The sequence below is a fragment of the Elephantulus edwardii genome, unplaced genomic scaffold (assembly GCF_000299155.1).
Source record: "Elephantulus edwardii isolate Elephantulus edwardi_28Jun2011 unplaced genomic scaffold, EleEdw1.0 scaffold00135, whole genome shotgun sequence".
NCBI lineage: Eukaryota > Metazoa > Chordata > Mammalia > Macroscelidea > Macroscelididae > Elephantulus > Elephantulus edwardii.
This window is the reverse complement of record NW_006399885.1, coordinates 5,854,935-5,862,558: the sequence shown is the minus strand read 5'-3', so window position 1 is coordinate 5,862,558 and position 7,624 is coordinate 5,854,935. Positions and strand designations below refer to the sequence as shown.

The 7,624-nt window shown below is 45.0% G+C and overlaps 1 protein-coding gene and 1 pseudogene across 1 annotated transcript in view; one reads left to right on the top strand and one right to left on the bottom strand.

Annotated features, from left to right (window-relative positions):
- The window catches only part of MIPEP (mitochondrial intermediate peptidase), a 195,669-nt gene that overhangs the window by 167,279 nt on the left and 20,766 nt on the right, over nucleotides 1–7,624 (top strand). The gene's annotated exons all lie outside the window — the stretch shown is intronic.
- On the bottom strand, nucleotides 4,230–4,892 carry LOC102877425 (annotated as a pseudogene).

The window sequence follows — 7,624 nt, the reverse complement described above, 5'->3', positions numbered from 1 at the left end:
GAGCTTAAAGCCCCTGATGGCTCTGGGCGCTGACTCTCACCAGTGGCTATGGATGAAGTCACAGGCGATTTTCAGCCAGCGCCGGTGTTTTTGAATTTTTAAGGTTCTTTGTGGAAGAAAGATGAGCATCCCTATCCCATAACAATGGAGGGTACCATGAGTCAAAATCGACCGCGTGGCAGTGAGGTTGGTTTTTGGTTTGTAGATTGTTATTGTTTAACATGTGTTTGGTTTAAGGATAGTTTTAGATCCTCTGTAGGATTCTGTAATACATCCATCTGGTTACTTCTGACAGAAGAACTAGGAGTGGAAAGGTCAGGAGCCCTGACGACTTAGTGATAAAAGCAAAGAAAGACTCAGCAGCCAATAGAACAGTGATGGGTTGAGTCCCACCTGTCTCTCACTGCACTGGAGAAAAATGAGAGCATTGGCTTGTAAAGGCTGTAGCCTTGAAAGCCCGTGGGACAGTTCTCTGGGAGTTGGAAATTGCCTTGCTGGAAGTGTGGTTTTCTGGTGGTGGTTGTGGTAGCTTGGTTTCGTTTGGGGGTGCAGTCAATTTGAATACACCTGTTGCTGTTTATTATCAGTCGTCCTGAAAGGTAAGAGTTGTAGAGACCAGGTAAGTGGGTGATCTGGGTAAACTGGCTTAAGAAAAGGTCACAAAAGCACAGTCAGCGGGTCTTGGATCGATGTGGAAGTGGGAGAGGGATGTCCAGGGCAACACCTCTAAGGCCCCTTGGTCCCATTATTGTTGTCATAGTTGTTTGGTGCTGTTGAGTCAGAACCAACTTGTATCTGACCCTCCAGCAGGTTTTCAGAGGCCGTAAATTGCACAGAAGGTGATTACAGATCTTTCTTGAACACTAAGCCGCCAGAGCTTATGTGTGTGACTGGGGACTGTGGGAGACCCATTGATCATGTCTGAGGGAGGCAGTGGCAGACAGATAGGAAGGGAGATACCGGAAGCATAGGTGTGAGAGCCAGGCTCTGCGCCAGGCACCGCCTATGCACGGGATCTGGTGGCGGAGGCACCAGGGGACTTTGCAGGGAGCCTGTGTTCAGAAGTCATCCTGCCTGCAAAATGCCTGTGGTGGGAGACTCGCCTTTTCACAGCACATTGATGGTCATTTCTAATAGCTCTCCCTGAGAGGTGACGTGTTTACACACACTAACCCACAATGTTTAGGCTTCTTGGAAAGTGTGCTGTCTTGCTGACGTAATAACATGACGAGCTCCGTTGCCCGTGAGTTGGTTTTAATGACCTGATTACTAACCCAAGAGGCGCAGTGTGCTGAGTGGCTTTGCTGTCTGCTGTCATTTGTGTGGTACAAACGCAATGGCAGTCACGCGGCACTAAGTTCCATCTGTCAGCACAAGTACTGCTGACATTTAAGGTAAGAAAACTAAATAAACAGTCATTATTCAGCGAGGCCTTTCTTGATTGTCCCCATTGTCAGGAGAGATACTGAGTAACTTCACCAGAGAAGGGAGCTGCCAGGGTTCACTGGGCAGTGGGACTTTCAATCCTGAAGCGCTCATTCCCCTTCACTCTCGCTGAGCCCTCGTGGGCCCAGGGTGGCCCAGCTGCCAGCCCAGTGAGCACAGGAACAGCAAAGATTCAGGCTCTGGACAGCCACTTGCAAGGTGGTCAGGCTTCAAAATATGTCTGTTTTCTCCTTTTTATTAATTATGTAGCAGGAGCACATGGCAGATTCTGCCACCCCAGCCAACATCTACCTCTAGAGTATGGAGACTTACCAAAAACGTGCATGCTCGTTTGCAGAAAAGGAGTCCTGGCAGCAGAGTGGGTTTCGTGTTGGGCTCCCCACAGAAAGATCAGTAGTTTAAACCCACAGGGTGCTCCGAGGGAGAAAGACTGAGGCAGTGTGAAAAGATGCACAGCCACAGAGAACTGATGGAGGGGACCACGGGCAGGATCAGCTTCACAGCAGTGGGTTTGGGAAACTTGGGTAGAGGATTAATCTCTTATTTTAAAGCGAGGGCCAGCTCACAGAACATTAGAGTTACACATGACCGATATTCCTGACCCAGGGACTGCCCTTCTTGGGATGAAAATGGTTATTTGCTTCATTCTGAAAATCTCTGCATCACATACATGTTCCCAAGTATTTCATGAGCCTTCAGGTTTTTTTGTGAATACAAAATTCTCTTATAATTCTTTAATTATGTAAGAGGAGCAAAAAAATTGATATAGAGTGAAAGAGAGAGAGAGTAAAGGTTCTCTGTTCACTTTCTCGAACCTTCTCTGATGTCATGTCACCAGGTCTACCTAGTTAACTAGATGCCAGGGTTTTGCCTTTGATCCCTCTACCCCTGGCCCTGCTCCCTCATGCCCACAACATGCCGGCCACCCTTGTGGCCTGGCTTCAGGGGCTCAGATGCTTTCACAGAGCCTCACTTAGCGGGTAGGAGGAAGCCAGGGGTTCTTGATGACTGCCATCCACGAGGCTGGAGGGAGCTCTTCCTCTCTCTTTGCAGTGTGCTACTGATGAGCTCCATGTGTATGTGTTGCCCTGAACATGACCAGTGATCTCCATAGAGAAAGAAATGGATTCCTCTATTTTATAGTTCACATTATGTAAGACTACCAGGTTACTCTGTTGATGAATAGAACCATGTAAGTAGAAGCTACTTTCATTGTAGGATATTTGAGATAACTCTTAGAAATGGACTTCCAAAGCACTAGATAATCTATGACTGTATGTGCATTGTCCAATAAAAGTAAGTCAAATGTTGGGGTTAATTAAAGCCGTCAGCACCTCCCTTTGATGTTTCTTTCCCCTCAGGTATCATGTTCATTAGTTTCCCAGGAACCTTCTTCCAGCCCCTCTACCTTTGTTCGTCTCACCTTGACAGCTGCCCAGAATGCTGTCTTTCATTTCACCTCCCCCAAAGGACGCCCAGTCTCTCCTACAGCCTCTGGTAACCAAAACACCAAACCCTGCCATCAAGTTGATTCCAGTTCATAGCAGCCCTGTAGGTCAGAGTAGCTCTCTCTGCCCCAGACGGGTTCCAAGCTGTCTTTATGGAAGCAGACTACCTCATCTTTCTCCTGCTGAGCAGCTAATGGGTTCGAACCACTGACTTTTCAGTAAGCAACCAGTCCTATCCCCTCAGTGCCACTCCAATAACAACCCCTCTAGTACACTTATACATAGAAAGGAAAAAGCCCAACCATTGATGCAACATAGGTAATAGGACTTAGGGTCCAGAGAACTCAAACCACAAAGCCAGTGTCCCCACGACAAAGCTAAACAGAAAGCCAATGTGCACATGGCATTAGTGAGTGGCCTCGTGGGGAAGTGTCCATTTGTTTTACATTTTCTAATTAAATTGGCTTTGTAACTCTAGGAATAAGTAGTAGTCTGTGTGTGTTAACATATCAAGCCCATTGCATTAACTTTGGCAGTGGAGATTAATAGGAATAATAGAGCATATTGATCTGTTTACATCAATAAATGGAAGTTACTTTTCCCAGGGAATAATAAATCCTTCTGCTAAACATAACCCAGCCTCTTGTATTCTTGAGTGTTTTACTTTTTTCCTATTTGGATCAACCATCCTGATTTTTGCTAGCCAGTAGACTCTAAGTGCTGTGACTTTAAATTTTGAGTTATTTAACTTTTGATTACGATTTGAATGAAAGTTTACAGAGCAGACTGATTTCCAACCACTTGTACACATTGTTCCATGGCATTGATTGCAGTCCCCACCTTGTAATGACACTTGTCCAGCTTCCTCCCTGTGATCCCTATTTCCATTTATCATTCCATTTTATCCCTTACTACTTTCTGAGTCTTCTTCCTGGCAGATGCTAATCCTTTGATTTCCTGTGGATTCTTGGAGGAGTGAGTACCTCCCCCATGTTAGCATTCATCTGATAGCCTACTAGTTGTCTAAAAGCTGGGTGATGGTGGTGTTGAATTCAGTTCCTAACTTGAAGGATAACTAAGGCCATAGTCTTTAGAGTTCCACCTAAAATTTTTCAGACCAGTGATCTTGGGCATTTTTTTATGTGTTAGAGTTTTATCTCACATCTTCCTCTCACTTTCTTGGGACACATTTTTTTTTTTTGTTCTGCAAATTTTTATTAAGACTATTGAAAGAATAATTTGAGTTTTGAATTATCTCAAAAATCATTTTATAAAGAGACTCCAAAACACTCAAGATCCTTTTTTTTTGTCTCTAGAAGATAGCTCTGGGCCTTTTCACTTTTCATACTTGGGGAGGCTGTGGCTCAGCAGTCCTGAATCTGAGAATTTATCCAGATTCCTGAAGGGGGAGACTGTCATTCCAGTCACTGACATCATGCTCTGGTGGCCAGGGTATGCTGAGTCACCACTGTCCGCATCTGCCCAGGGCCTCTCCTCTTCCTTCAAGCTTATGTCACAGTCGGTGTGTTGGGAGATGTGTCCCGACAGCTCTCTGACCAAGGAGCTGTGTGGTTCAGGATTGCTGCCGTAGTTTGGATCATCTGGAACTTGTTTCTCGGAATCTTTGGCGTCTTCCAAAACATCGCTGAGAACTTGTATGTACTCCATGGCTCCTTTAAGAATATCGACTTTGCTGGGCTTCCTGCTTTGTGGAAGGAAGGGTACAAGGGCCTTCAGTTTGGCAAAACCATGATTCAGGTTTTTTATCCGCTCGTGCTCCTTGGCGTTGGCGGCGCGCCCTCGCTCCAGCATCAACTGCAGGCCGTCGGTGGTCGAGTAGCCGCTCGAGGGCAGCCGCTTGAGGCGACAGATGGCCGCCAGCTGGTGCAGCGGCCCGAACTGCTCCCGCAGAATGTCCTCCAGCACCTTGGGCTGCGGGACGCACAGCAGCGAGGGCAGCGCGGGGCCCGGGGGCGCGGGCGCGGGCTCGGCGTCCATGGCGCGGGCGCAAGGGCGGCGCAAGGGCCGGGACACATTCTTATGATCCCTTCCAGCATGGTCAACAGTGGTTACTGGATAACATCTAGTTCTGGTCTCAGGACTGTGGAGATTGGATTCACCTGATCCACATTCTTGATATTCAAATCCTTCATCTCCCTTGCTGTGAGTTATATCTACTTAAGTAAGACACGTTTTATTTTGATACAACACCTTGGATTCTGAGTATTAGGTGAGTGGATATTGGTTGTAAAGTAGTTGACCAGAAGGGCTATTGAGGGCTCTGTTAGACAAAGGGACCTAGCTACCGGCTCCCACTTAGTTTCTCCCTGAGTCAGAGCCAGTGCCTCTCAGTAAACCCTGCCCATCCGTCAGGAAGCCCAGATGGCATTACTATTATATCTTATACTGCTAACTGAACGATCTGTTCAAATCGACCAGGTGCTCTGAGAGAGAAAGATAGGCAGTCTCCTCCTGTAAAGAGTCATAGACTCTTAAGAACTGCTCTGAGTTGGAGCCTACTCCATGTCAGTGGATTTTTTTTTTAATTTGTGTGTTTGCTCTGCATTTGGGGGAGCTGCAGCCTTCAGGGGGTCCCCACCTCAGGAGTTTCCTGCAAAGTGATTCTAAGAACACGGCACCTTAGGTTCAGAGTGGGGGGAAGGGAGAGGGAGATGACACATGAATATGTCCTAGCTGCTTGAGGGGCAGCATCTCTAACCTCTGAGGGCCGTGTGTACCCTGTTTCACTTCCCTGGGCATGATGACCAGGAGAAGTTAAGCAACCATGCCACTGTTGCCAAGCTCTTAAGTAATATAGTCAAATTGGCCTCTACCCTGTCTCCCTTCAAAGCCTCTGGCCCCACCCCATCTGTGCCCTCCAGGACTCCACATCTTGACCTCTCTTTGAACTGAAGACCATTAATTACCATCCTCTTGTTAAACTTCTTTTTGGTCACCAGTTGCCTTTGATGGGTAGCACTCATTTTGATTGCATTCTCTGAATAATGGTAACCTGTAATTTTCTGCTTTGCTTCAGGGAAACTTAATGAAGCCCTCTTTTATCTCTGTCACCATTTAAGGATAATGCCTTTGGAGTTTGACTTTATTTGAGGTCAGAGAGTTACTCCCTTCCCCAAATAAGTATCTTGTAGTAGACCTACTGCAAGAAATACACTAGCATTTTTGGACTTAAAACAATTTTAGTTGGCATTTTCTCAGTCTGCTCCATGGACACATCTTCTTTAAAAAAGTTTACTTACAGATGGTATTCTTAACATGTAGCTGCACATGTGCGCTCCTGGGATGAGTTAAAACCAGATGCGTGGCTACAAAGCCCTTGATGTTGCCTCTAAGCTTTCTTGTGCTCCCCTGGGGCATCAAGCTTGAAGGGCAGAGGAAATTAGGAGCCAGGAGCACCTGAGGCAGGATACACCAAAAGCAAGAATAAAAGGAGCGGGAGAGCAGCTTTAGGTTGAGGAATTGAGATTGGCACTTGCTAACCAACTCTTGTTTGATATGTTGCCATGGAGCACAGAGACAGGGAAATTTCTCTTGGTTTAACTAGGCCATTTCCTGAAAGGTTGTTTACAAGATACCTTCTGGAGTTTATTTGAGTCTTTCCAACCATCTCCAAAACAAACTTTGTTCTTTTTATTGTGCTGAAGCATTATTAATAAAGAAACCAGATCAAGGAATTATCATACCAAAGTCTTATATTTTTTAATTCACTTTAAATTTCTTGTGTACATTAAAGATAGTTGGATATTTTTTTTTGGTGATGATTTTTCTTTTAATAAAATAATCCCTCTTTAATCTCCAAAGTTTTCCCATCTCAGAACTGTTGGATAGCTTTATCAAGTTCCTTTCAGTGGCCTAATGGGTAAGGAGTTGTTGCTCCCAACCTAAATGCAGGCAGTTTGAATTCACTAGCTCTTCTGCGAGAAGAAGATGGGCACACTCTTCCCATGAGACTGACAGCCTCTCAAAGCCCACTGGAGGGTCATCTGTGAGTTGCTTTTGACTCAGCAGCAATTAGTTGCCTTTTTTGGTTTCTTGATCAGTTGCGGTATATGAGGTTAGACGTGTTTCATTTTAAAATCTCTTTCCTTGCAATACTGGGTGAATGTTTGATTTGATTTAGCTGTAGATACCAGAAGAGAAGACTCCACTCCCTCCAGCACCGTAAGCAAAACAAAACTTTGAATCTTAAAACATTTACAATCTTAAATCACACTCTTGATTGGAATTTGAACACTATGCTCATTTCATCTTTCCATTCACATGCTTTTCCACTTAGAAGAGAGAGTGGATGCTGCCATCAGGAAGACACATTTCTACCACTTTTACTTTTCTCTAGTTGAATAACAAGGAGTCCTGCTGGCAGAGTGTGTTACATATTTTACCACTAACTGAAAAGCCTGGAATTTGAATCTCCCAGTTGCTGTGAGGTAGAAGGGTGGTCAGGCTCCTCCTTTACAGCCTCAAAAACCCAATGAAGGGTTGGTTGCCTTGAATAGAAACTAACTTAATGGCACTGTCTTTGGGTTTTGGGGAATTACACAACAATTGTTATATGGTGTCAAGTAGGAACCAATTCATAGCTGCCTCTCTAGTGAGGGTTTTTTTTTTTTTAATTTCATCTTTATTCTTTTTTTTTAATTTAGGTTGTTTATATTTCATTTCAATGAACATCTACAGAGATTTTGGGATTCCATTCATTCATTGTTGCA